Source organism: Bos grunniens, chromosome 5, assembly GCF_055505025.1.
Source record: "Bos grunniens cultivar Pamir isolate PY7600 chromosome 5, Bosgru_T2T1.0, whole genome shotgun sequence".
Lineage (NCBI taxonomy): Eukaryota > Metazoa > Chordata > Mammalia > Artiodactyla > Bovidae > Bos > Bos grunniens.
The window spans coordinates 84,643,107-84,655,692 of record NC_141169.1 but is presented as its reverse complement, the minus strand read 5'-3'; the positions used below and the strand labels follow the sequence as shown (position 1 = coordinate 84,655,692).

The 12,586-nt window shown below is 41.6% G+C and overlaps 1 long non-coding RNA gene across 3 annotated transcripts in view; it reads right to left on the bottom strand.

Annotated features, from left to right (window-relative positions):
- The window catches only part of LOC147372550 (uncharacterized), a 32,869-nt gene that overhangs the window by 2,716 nt on the left and 17,567 nt on the right, over positions 1–12,586 (bottom strand). For 2 of the 3 annotated variants that reach the window (XR_015164161.1, XR_015164163.1), the window contains exon 2: positions 882–973. This is a non-coding gene — a long non-coding RNA (uncharacterized LOC147372550). The remainder of the gene's footprint in view (positions 1–881; positions 974–12,586) is intronic. The other variant, XR_015164162.1, reaches the window with a different exon arrangement.

The following is a 12,586-nucleotide window of genomic DNA, read 5'->3' as shown; positions in this document are numbered from 1 at the left end:
CTTTCCAGGCCACTGTCATATCAAGGGACTCCATGTTGCCCCTGTCAGTTCAGTATCTAATTCATCATGCCTATGTTTCTCCCCAGCAGTTCAGGCCTGCCTGCCATCAGGAACAGGTGCCAAATCAGAGTGTGGAATTTTCCCAGCAGGCCCCAGGGTATGTTGCTGCCAAGGCAACTGTGGTAGGCTTGAGGAATAGCAAGTGAACCACAAATCCAGAAAAGGAAGAGGAGGCTGCCTTTTTGGCGTGGGCTGACTCAGGTACAAGCCGTCCCTTGAGGAAAGATGTGGGCTGTGAAGACCCCCTCAGTGCCAAGGCCATACAAGGCCAGGACGGGCCAGGCTGGACCCCACAGAGCAGCTTCCCAGAACTGGGCTAATCGGACAAGGTGAGGACAACAGAGAGTGGCCGCCCATGAAGGTCACAGCAGGTTCTGCCCGGGAGGAGTAGCAGAAAGCAGTGGGTTGCTGGGAAGTCCTGAGACCTGTGTTCAGTGAGCAAAAACAGCACTGAGCATCTGAAGTAAGGTCTGGAGCTAAATGGATGCCGGGGAAGAAGCAGAGCTGTGTGCCACATAGGGGCAGGCCTGGCCTCCAGACAGGGTTGGGCATGTTCAGAGGGGCATGGCCATAGGCGTAGGCTTGGCTTTCAGAAGAGAGGAACAAGGGCAGTGATATCCAAGGAGGGGAGGTCAAAAGTCCAAGCCAAGTGGGTAGAAACAGAGTAGCAAGCTCTTTGGGGTCAATCAGGTGCAAATATGGATTGGCATTCTCTGATAGAGCCTGGTTTTCCTCATCTTCATGATGGCAACTCCACCTGTGACCAACGTGGTATGCAGCCTACCTAGACAGACAGGAGACTTGTACCCAATACTGCTTACCTGCCTTCACTTGTTCTGGCTCTGCAACCTTGGCTGCAATTCTGAGACCACATCCAAGGTGAGTGGGAGTGACTGATGCGGTGTGAAGCCTGCTGTGGAAACAGGAGGAGAGACTGAAGGTGCAGTGGTCATGGCTATGGTTTTCCTTCCTGAGTTTTTGCTTCATTAACTTCATGAATGGAAACAATGACAGATTTTATTTTCTTGGGCTCCAAAATCACTGCAGAAGATGACTGCACCCATGAAATTAAAAAACATTTGCTCCTTGGAAGAAAACCTATGACAAAGATAAGCTAGACAGAGTATTAAATAGCAGAGACATACCTTTGCTGACAAAGCCCACTTGCTCCTTGGAAGAAAAGTTATGACCAACCCAGACAGCATATTAAAAAGCAGAGACATTACTTTGCTGGCAAAGATCCATATAGTCAAAGCTATGGCTTTTCCAGTAGTCATGTATTGATGTGAGAGTTGGACCATAAAGAAGGCTGAGCACCGAAGAACTGATGCTTTCAATCTGTGCTGCTGGAGAAGACTCTTGAGAATCCCTTGGACAGCAAAGAGATCAAACCAGTTAATCTTAAAGGAAATCAACCCTGAATATTCATTGGAAGGACTGATGCTGAAGTTGAAGCTCCAATGCTTTGGCCATCTGATGCTTTCCTGGAGTTGGTGAAGGACTGGGAAACCTGGCATGCTGCAGTCCATGGGGTTGCAAAGAGTCGAACACGACTCAGCAACTGAACTGGACTTAACTGAACTGCGAAGAGTTGACTTCATTGGAAAAGACCCTGATGCTGGGAAAGATTGAGAGCACGAACAGAAGGGGGTGAGAGAGGATGCAATAGATGGATGGCATCATTGACTCAATGGACATGAGTTTGAGCAAACACTCCAGGAAACAGTGGAGTCTGGTGTGCTGCAGTTCATGAGGTCGCAAAGAGTCGGACACGACTGAGCAACTGAACAACAACAACTTTATGAACAAACACAAACAAACGTTTTGTTGAGAATGACTGAGCCCACAATTTGAAATGAGAACCATAGTTTTACATTATGCTTTACATTAATTTAAACAAAATTGTACATAGCAAATTAAGGATGTAGAATGAGATTTGACATGAAACTCCAGGCCTTCATCACTAAACAAATAAACAATATCAGTGTATTTGATTATTTTGTTCTCATCCAGTTTTGATTGATCTAGTTCATTGTTCCTCTTTTATGTACACATTTATTGGATAGGAATTAAGATTTTTCTGGTTTGAAGTCTGAATTGAAATTCCCACTGAACTGAAACATTGATTCCCTGACACTCCCTATATTCCAACATTGAACATCACTGGCAGAAAAACTTGACATTCTCTTTTCTAAACACTATTGAGTGGGCATAGAAGGATTGTTCTACCTAATGACCTCTTAGGGAGGTGGAACAAGCTCTTTCCTCCTACTTTTTAAATGAGCAGAGCTATGAGTGTCTAATATTTATATAGGGTTTAAAATCTTAGAGTTTGTGCTGGCAGTCTGATAAGGAGAAAAGTAGACAAACATTGAGTAACCAGGTATCAAGCACTATGCTGGAGCTTTTTCCTACAGATTGTGTCATTAAATCTTTAGAACAACCCAGAAAGGAGTCTTTGCTTCCATTGTTATATATAAGTATAGGGCAGTTCAGATAGATTGAGCGCTACAGACTAATAATTGGTAGACCTGACATTTGAATCTGATTGTAAACCCCATGGTGCTCCTGGATTCTATTCTTTTGATGGTGATTATTTTGAACTACTTGCTTCTTCAGACACTTTATGCTATAGTTTTGTAGCTTGACACATTAGCTGCATTCACAATTAGATAAATAAACTGACTAGTCAATTTGGAAAAGAGCTTGATGTTCTGTCTTCCCAGTACTGTAGTTATTATTTTTTAATATTGTATCTATAACTTAAATGGTGCAGATATTTCAACAATATTTTGATTCAGAGGCAGATTATTCTGTAAAGTTTATGGTATGTGATAAAAGGCAAAAAAGTACAGCCTGAGCTGACCTTATTGATTTGTCCATTTTCACTTGTATGTTTTTAAAGTTTTCAGATAATCCACGGGCATCATAATTCTTGACTAGAAACTGGGCTCATTTTCCTCTATCATTTCTTTTTTGTGTTCACCTGCTCATTCTCTCTCAGCTCTCCTGCAGATCTCCTGATTCTGGGATTTCAGCTCTATAAGAAACTACATTTTAAAGCATGAATCGTTCTGATATGACTGTGGAAAGATGTCTGAGGTATATGAAAGTATGGGGACAAAGAAATTGTTGGCCTGTGTCAAAACTGATTGTAAAGAGATGCTCAAAGCCCAGACCTGCCCACAGGAAACCTGGCTGCTGCAGCAGAGAAAAAACAGAGAGGCAGCATTTGAGTCTGAAAACAGAGAAAATCAGAGGCTGTCAGGACAGAAACTTTAGAGAGTATAAACTCTTGAATAACAACAAAGAACTACTTGGGATACAGGTGCTGTTTTTATCACTTAATTCTACTGAAAGTATGGATTTGAGATGAAAGAGAAAGAGCTAAGAGATCAATGATTGCCTGTCCAGAGAGTGTTGATAACCTGGATTTAGATTTGGGGCCCACTGGCTTAAGATACTGGAATACTGGGTTCTTGGCCACAAGTGGTTCACTTTTCACAGGCACAGAAATAATGTGTCTGCCTAGAGGCTAGACTGACAGACCCCAAAGGCTTTTAACTCAATATAGTGGATGAAGGAGGAAAGCAATCAGATAAACCTGGGAAAACAGTTACCATGGAGAGGGGCAGGTAGAAACATGGAAAGAAGAAATCGAGAAGGAAAAGGCATGTGAGTCATACCTGTGATGGAGAGCAGCCTTCAATATCAGTGCATCAAGAGTGGGGAATTCACAAGGGGAACTGTAGGTGATGATGAAGGGATCTGGTCCTCTGTCACAAAGTTCTGAGGAAACTTCAAGGGCACAGCTTAGGTGGGAAATAAGGCAAGATGGCAAGAGGCAGAGAGGCAGAAACTGTTTGAGAATTTGAGCCCAGAATGGGTTGCAATGACTGGGTACAGGAAGTAGGCTGAATCCATGCTTTAGATAAACATGTTTATTAAGGTGTACCTTACCCTTAAATTTTAAGAGATATAATACCTTGCTTAGGGAGCTCAACCTAGTGCTCTGTGACAATACAGAAGGGTGAAATGTGGTGGGAGGTGGGAGGGATGTTCAAGAGGGAGGGGATATATGTATACCTATGGCTGATTCATGTTGATGTATGGCAGAAACCAACACAACATTGTAAAGCAATTATTCTTCAATTAAAAATTTAAAAAATACCTTGTTTAAAAAGATCAAGAAGAAGAAGACTGGATCTTTTCCAAGTTGCCAAGGGTTATTCAGACTAATATATGTACTTAGGAGGTGACAAGTGGAGGTTGGGCTTGTTTAGAGGCCTATGGCAGGGCCAAAAGTACATCTTTGGGCTTGATTTCATACATATGAATAAAACTGGATAGACTTTCTTACTGACATATTTATTTATTCAACAAATATGAATTGGGTGCCTATTTTGTTGGGGTGCTGAGGATAGAGCACTGAATGAAAGAGATGAGAGCCATTCAATGATGGAGCCTAACTAAAAAATGAGAGGGAACGAGACAAAAGATAAACAGGATAGCAATTCAATTAATGAGTAGTGTACATAGTGATTTGTCCTATGAGAAGAAAAGTGATAAGATTGAGAGACTGCCAGTAGAGATGTAGAGAGATGGGCAGTCAACATGAAAAGGGAGATGGTCAGCGTAGCATGTCTGAGGATATACTATTTGAATGAAGTCCTAAATTATGAGTTGGATTCCCAATGTGAGGGAATAGAGACTGAATAATCTAAGCCAAGGGAACCACATTCACAGTTGCCCTGAGGAAGAACCCCACCTGGAAAGTTTCAAACAGAAAATAAGCCAGAGTAGCTGGAGGATTGCAAATGAGGGGAAAGTAGGAAGAAATGAGGTTGGAAAAGTAGACAGGGCCTCATCATACAGATATTTGAGAGTAATGGTGAGGAATTTGGATTTTTTCTAAGTATAATAGGAAGCCATTGGATCTCTACAAGACTATCAGTGGATTTCTCAGCAGAACTTTTGCAGGTCAGAAGACAGTTGGGTGACATACTCAAAATATTGAAAGAAAAAAAAAATTGTGAACCAAAAATACTATACTTGGTTGGATGGCATCATCGACTCAATGGACATGAGTTTGAGTAAGCTCTGGGAGTTGGTGATGGACAGGGAAGCCTGGCAGGCTTCAGTCCATGGAGTCTCAAAGAGTCAGACACAATTGAACAACCGAACTGAACTGAACTAATACTAAACTTGGCAAAGTTGTCCTGCAGAAGTGAAGAAAACATAACAATTTTCCCAAACACACAAAAAGTGAGGGAGTTCATCACCATTAGACCTGCCTTACAAAAAAATGCTAAGGGCATTTTTCAAGCTGAAATTAAAGGATGCTATTTAACATCATAAAAACATATGTGTTCACAACTCACCAGTGAAAGTAAATAGATTTTCAGAGATTTTCTAGTATTGTAATGGTGATATGCAAATCAGTTCAATTTTAATTTAAAAGTTAAAAAGAGACATATTTAAATAAATATAACTATAATAATTTGTTAGTAGATACACAATGTAGAAATGATTTCAATTGTAACATCAGCAACCTAAAATGTGAGGGGGAAAAAAAGTAGAAGTATAGGGTTTCAATATGCTATCAAACTTAAGGCATTTTCAGCTTAAAATAGGATGTTATAACTCTGAGATATTTTACATAAGTTTCACCATACCCAAAAAGGTAAAGCCTGTAGTAGATACACAAAGGATTAAGATAAGGGCATCCAAACATGTTGCCACAAAAAGTCACCAAATCATAAAGGAAGAGAGCAAAAAAGAAGAAAGTAACAAAGGAACCACAAAACAGTCAGAAAACAATGAACAAAATGGCAACAGTAAGTCCTTACCTATAAATAATTACTTTAAATGTAAATCAGTTAAATTACCTGATCAGTTAAATTACCTGATCATATAGAGGCTGAATGAATAAGAAGGAAGCAGAAAACTCCAAGATACAACAATATGCTGCCTACTCTTTAGCCTTAAAGACACATATGGACTGAAATTTAAGGAATGAGAAAGCTATTCCAAGCAAATGATAACCAAATGAAAGCAGAGGTAGCTATACTTGTATCAGTCAAAATAGATTTGAAGCTAAAAATTGTCAGGAGAGACAAAGGTCATTATATTATGATTTAGAGGTCAATTCATCAATAAGATACAACAATTGCAAATCTATATTGAGCACCTAAATATATAAAGCAAATACTAACAAAACTGAGAAGATAAATAAATGACAATGCAATAATAGTTGGTGATTTTACTACCCCATTCTCAACAATGGACAGCTCATCCCTACTGAGAATAAATAAGGAAGCAGTGGATCTGAATCACACTAGAGACCAAAGGTACCTAACAGACATAAACAAAATATTCCACAAAACAGCAGTTGAACACACATTCTTCTCAAGCACACATAGAACATTTTGTAGGATAGATCGTATTTTGAGCCACAAAACAAGTCTCAAAAATTCAAGATGACTTGGATGGATCTGTGGGCGACAGATTTTCACAGGTATAAAAATCTTTGTATCAGCACGCCAGGCCTCCCTGTCCATCACCAACTCCCAGAGTTCACTCAAACTCACATCCATTGAGTCAGTGATGCCATCCAGCCATCTCATCCTCTGTCGTCCCCTTCTCCTCCTGCCCCCAATCCCTCCCAGCATGAGAGTCTTTTCCAATGAGTTAACTCGTTGCATGAGGTGGCCAAAGTACTAGAGTTTCAGCTTTAAGCATCATACCTTCCAAAGAACACCCAGATAGCATCAACCACAAACAAAGCATAAAACATCAAGTAGACAGAATAACTTAGCTAGCTGACATTAGCAAACCTCTGTCATCAGTCAGTCCAGTGCTGGCACAATGTGCATATGAATGGGGCACCATCATAGCATAGTTGGAGTCTATTCATGGGTTCAGTAACATGGACTTCCAATCACCAAGGCTGATATAGCTATTCCTACCACCAAATGTCCAGTCTGCTACCAACAGAAACCAATTATAAGGCCCTGATATGATCTCATCCCTCAAGGAATCAACCAGACACTTGACAAGCTGATTATATTGGACCCTCTCCACCTGAATAGAACAGTGGCATATATTCTGGGTGTGGTTTTCTTATTCCCAGGACTTCAGCCTGCACTGCTATCAAAAAGTTTATAGAGTGTTTGATCCACTGAATTGGGATCTTGTATAACAACACACTGAAACTCCAGTACTTTGGCCACCTCATGCAAAGAGTTGACTGATTGGAAAAGACTCTGATGCTGGGAGGGATTGGGGGCAGGAGGAGAAGGGGACGACAGAGGATGAGATGGCTGGATGGCATCACTGACTCGATGGACGTGAGTCTGAGTGAACTCCAGGAGTTGGTGATGGACAGGGAGGCCTGGCATGCTGCGATTCATGGGGTCGCAAAGAGTCAGACATGACTGAGCAACTGAACTGAACTGAACTGATAACAACACACTGGATCTACAAACTCACTTTACAGCAGTGGTTCTCAAAGTGTGGTTCCTGGACCAATAGCATCATCATCTACTGGAAAGATATTAGAAATGCAAATTTCTGGATCCCACCAAAGAATTTTCATGACTGTGGTAGGGCCCAGAAGTCTGTGTTTTAACAAGCCCTTCAAATGATTCTAATGCACACTAATGTTTGAGAACTGCATTTTTTATAACAAAGAATATGTGACTTTGGACATTTGACTATAATATCTACTGATTGTATCACATACTGTACCACCAAGAAGAAATGGTCTTTTGAATATGCTTGCTTGCAGAAACCACAGTGTAGATATGTCATCCTCTGAGGTAGAGGATATACCCTCAGTCTTTCTCAATCAGAATTCCATGAGAGATTTAAGCCACACCCCAAATTATTGGAGGGACTATTTTCTCAATTTTCACAAGGCTGATCCACAGCTAATAAATACTATTCTAGATTCTAAGGAGGAAAGTTAATTCATTGTATATAATGGATATGTTATGGCATTAAGGCTTGATTATCATGAAGAATCCTTGTTAAGAATAGCTGCCATAAATCAATGACCACTATATTGTGCTGTGCCTCCAACAGATAAAATAAATGGGTCTAGAAAATAGGAGGAGAAGGGGGAGTGGTCCTTCTTACCATCATCAGTGACCCATTTGGGAAATGTGTGCTCCCTGTCCCTACAGCTCTGGGTTCTGTGAGTCTAGAGGCCCTAGCTCCCAGAAGATGTGCTTCAATACAAAGAAAGAGTAACCTGTGAAAGGGAAAAAAATGTTATCTGGAAAAGAGTGGATTCAACTTAGGAGAGGGTGAAGATTTAGAATAGTAACTATACAACCTACATTGAAAACAATCTGTAAAGTTTGAAACAGCAGGATTGGGTGCTTAGGAGACAGGTATCCAAACTCAATAATGTAGATACTATAGATGGTAATGTGATGGAGCACCCAAAAAGAATTGAGAATATGCAGATGTAAATTACGAAAGCAAAAATTTTTTAAATTTCAGCTAATAGTAGGAAAAAATATATATATATATAGAACAACTCAGGTAGAAATAAGTACCTGAGAAATACGTATGAAGGGGAAAGAGAGTTGCTGATAGAATGTCCTCCCTAGCTGAGTTATCTAGGGAAGACCCAAATAAAGACATGAATAAAATGAAGGAATAAGTCACAAAGTTAAGAGAGTCAGGGGGAGAAGCATTGAAGCTAACAACAAATACAAGTAACAGAAAGGGCATTAGTATATAGATCAGTGGAAAGGAGGAGGAATGGATGTTGAGTATTTGGGGAGTAAAGAGATGTGTGAAAAAAAAGTCAATTAGGAGAGTAACAAATCCACTGGTACAAAAATGATGTGGTATGCCAGGCAGTGTTGTGTGCCCATCTGAGGTCTGTGGTCAGGAATTTAAGCAAGACTACTGGCAGATGACACCACCCTTATGGCAGAAAGTGAAGAGGAACTCAAAAGCCTCTTGATGAAAGTGAAAGTGGAGAGTGAAAAAGTTGGCTTAAAGCTCAACATTCAGAAAACTAAGATCATAGAATCTGGTCCCATCAGTTCATGGCAAATAGATGGGGAAACAGTGGAAACAGTGTCAGACTTTATTTTGGGGGGCTCCAAAATCACTACAGATGGTGACTGCAGCCATGAAATTAAAAGACGCTTACTCCTTGGAAGGAAAGTTATGACCAACCTAGATAGCATATTGAAAAGCAGAGACATTACTTTGCCAACAAAGATCCATCTAGTCACGGCTATTGTTTTTCCTGTGGTCATGGATGGATGTGAGAGTTGGACTGTGAAGAAAGCTGAGCGCCGAAGAATTGATGCTTTTGAACTGTGGTGTTGGAGAAGACTCTTGAGAGTCCCTTGGACTGCAAGGAGATCCAACCAGTCCATTCTGAAGGAGATCAGCCCTGGGATTTCTTTGGAGGGAATGATGCTAAAACTGAAACTCCAATACTTTGGCCACCTCATGGGAAGAGTTGACTCATTGGAAAAGACTCTGATGCGGGGAGGGATTGGGGGCAGGAGGAGAAGGGGACGACAGAGGATGAGATGGCTGGATGGCATCACTGACTCGATGGACGTGAGTCTGAGTGAACTCCAGGAGTTGGCGATGGACAGGGAGGCCTGGCGTGCTGTGATTCATGGGGTCGAAAAGAGTCGGATATGACTGAGCGACTGAACTGAACCGAACTGAACTGGCAACCCACTCCAGTATTCCTGCCTGGAAAATCCCACGGATGGAGGAGGCTGGTAGGCTACAGTCCATGGGGTCACAAAGAGTCGGACACGACTGAACGACTTCACTTCATTCAGTTCAGCATGATCCTGTGATTTTTTTTCCAGCACTGTTAAGATTTAAGGGTGTAGGCACAATACAGGATGTAATCAGAATCAGAGTTTAATTAGGTGAGTATGATACACAAAAAAGAGGAAGATATCTGAGATGTTTGTTCAGTTATTTTAATGATGGAATTTAAGCTCACTAAGGAGTGAAATAGCACTTTCCTGGCAGGTCAGTGGTAAAGAACCCATCTGCCAAAGCAGGAGATGCAGTTTCAATCCCTGGGTTGGGAAGAACCCCTGGAGAAGGAAATGACAACCTACTCCAGTATTCTTGCCTGGGAAATCCCATGGACAGAGGAACCTGGTGGGCTACAGTCCATGAGGTTGCAAAGAGTTAGACATGATTTGATGACTAAAAAACAACAATAATAAAGGAGGGATGTGGGGACATGAAGGAGAGATGATGGATAGTGACACTTTTCCAAGTTCAGTAGACTAAAAAAAAAAACGGTAGGAGGGGATGCAGTTTAGCTCCCTGTCAAGAAGTGTACATCTCCATAAAAGTGCAGAAACATAAATTTGAGAGTGAGAACATTAGACAGGAATATGGGTGGTTTCAGGAAGGAGAACACACATGGGGCCAGCTGGCAGAGGGGATAATTTCCTGACCCAGATCTCAACATGGCTTAGAAGCCTACTCTAACCAAGAGGGCACCTGCAGGGAGCCTCACTTGGCTAAAAGTAGAACATCTGACAAATTCCTGTTTTACTCTACTGACAGAGTCATCAATCAGTAAGAGGAGGGAGAGACAGGAAAAGCTCCTACTTTAACAAGGAAGAATGTCTTGGCAAAAGTGCAATTGATGGGAATTTAGAGAGAAAGTGGTCTGATTCCCTTAATTGCGCTAGATGAGCCCAGTTCTCCTGGTTCATGAGATCACTGAATTAAATATTGGTGGCTTCCTGTGGAATTGCGAAAAAATAAAATAATGTTGGCAATAGGTAAAAGGTTCTGCCTACTTTCTCTGCAAAATAGCTGAAGGATTATTGGGGAAAAGGATAAGTAGATGTAAAAATAAGTAGTTTCTGACCTTACCCAAAGGATGAAGATTAATCAGAAGATATTTTCGATGACACCTGACAGAAAGCAGGGGTGAAGAGTTAATACAAAGAAGCTTCCCAGGTGGCGCTAGTGGTAAAGAACCTGCCTGCCACCGCAGGAGACACAAGAGACGTAGGTTCGATCCCTGGGTCTGGGAGATCCTCTGGAGTAGGAAATGGCAACCCACTCCAGTATTCTTGCCTGGAAAATTCCATGGACAGAAAAGCCTGGTGGGCTATAGTCCATGGGGTCGCACAGGGTCGGACATGACTTAAGCGATGCAAGCAAGCAAAAGCCCAACTGTAAATGGCCCCCAGATATTGTTTATAGTGAGCTAAATCTACTAATGCCAATAAACTGGTTGAAAAAAGCTGTCTTTTAATTCTGTACTTATATGGACTAGCTTCACTACAGTGGTGGTGGTGGTTTAGTCACTAAGTCATGTCCAACTCTTGTGACCCTGTGGACTGTATAGCCCGCCAGGCTCCTCAGTCTATGGAATTCTCCAGGCAAGAATACTGGAGTGGGTTGCCATTCTCTTCTCCAGGGGATCTTCCCCATCCAGGGATCGAACCTCAGTCTACTGCATTGCAAGCAGATTCTTTACCACTGAGCCACCAGGGAAGCCCCAGCTTCAAGCTGTTTCTAATCCTAAAGCAACTTTGTAGTGGAACTCTTACTGTTGTGGTAACTGAAATAGAATAAAGTAATTGACTTTCCTGAAGTCTCTTGGGAATACGATAGAGCCAAGATTCAAATCAGGTCAGTCTCTCTACAAAGATCCTCCCTTGATGTCACTTGCCTCTGAAAAACAACTCCACATAAAGTGTATGCGAGAGAGCTTTGTAATGATGAAGACAGTGCTTTTAGTTGACAGGGGCCCATTTAGAGTGATTCCTAGTGGCTAAACTGTAAAGAATCCACCTGCAATGCAGGAGTCTTGGGTTTGATTCCTGAGTTGAGAAGATCCCTGGGAGGAGGAAATAGCAACCCACTCCAGTATTCTTGCCTGGGAAATCCCATGGACAGAGGAGCCTGGTGGGCTACAGTCCATGGGGATCACAAAGACTGGGATACAACTCAAAGACTCAACAGCAACAGCCCACTTAGAACCAACAGCATGGTTCAGTGCTCACAAAAACTAAAATGGTTTTAGTTCACACCAGCAGAGTATGAGGATCTAGAATAGTAGATTGTCAAATCAAATGTGTCTCAGCTATAACTGTACTATTGTGTCCAACTGTGAGTACCATCCTTGAAAAAGAGATACAGACAAATGAGATTATATTTGTAAAGGAATGATCAATTTAATGGAAACTCAAAACCATGTTGAAGGCTCAGTGAAGAAATTCAGCCCTTGGAAAAAAGAATACCTAGAGGTGATACGATGGTTCCTGAAACGCTTGGTGTGCTCCTTTGTGGAAGAGAAAACAGGCTTATTCTATATGACAGCCAAGTGATAGAACAAGAGCTAATTGACACTAAGACTCAGAGATTCAAATAGAATAGGGGAGGGCTTCCCTGTTGGTCCAGTGGTTAAGAATCCACCTTGCAATGCAGGGAACATGGGTTCATCCCTGATCTGGAAAGATCCCGCATGCCACAGAGCAACTAAGCTCAGGCAACC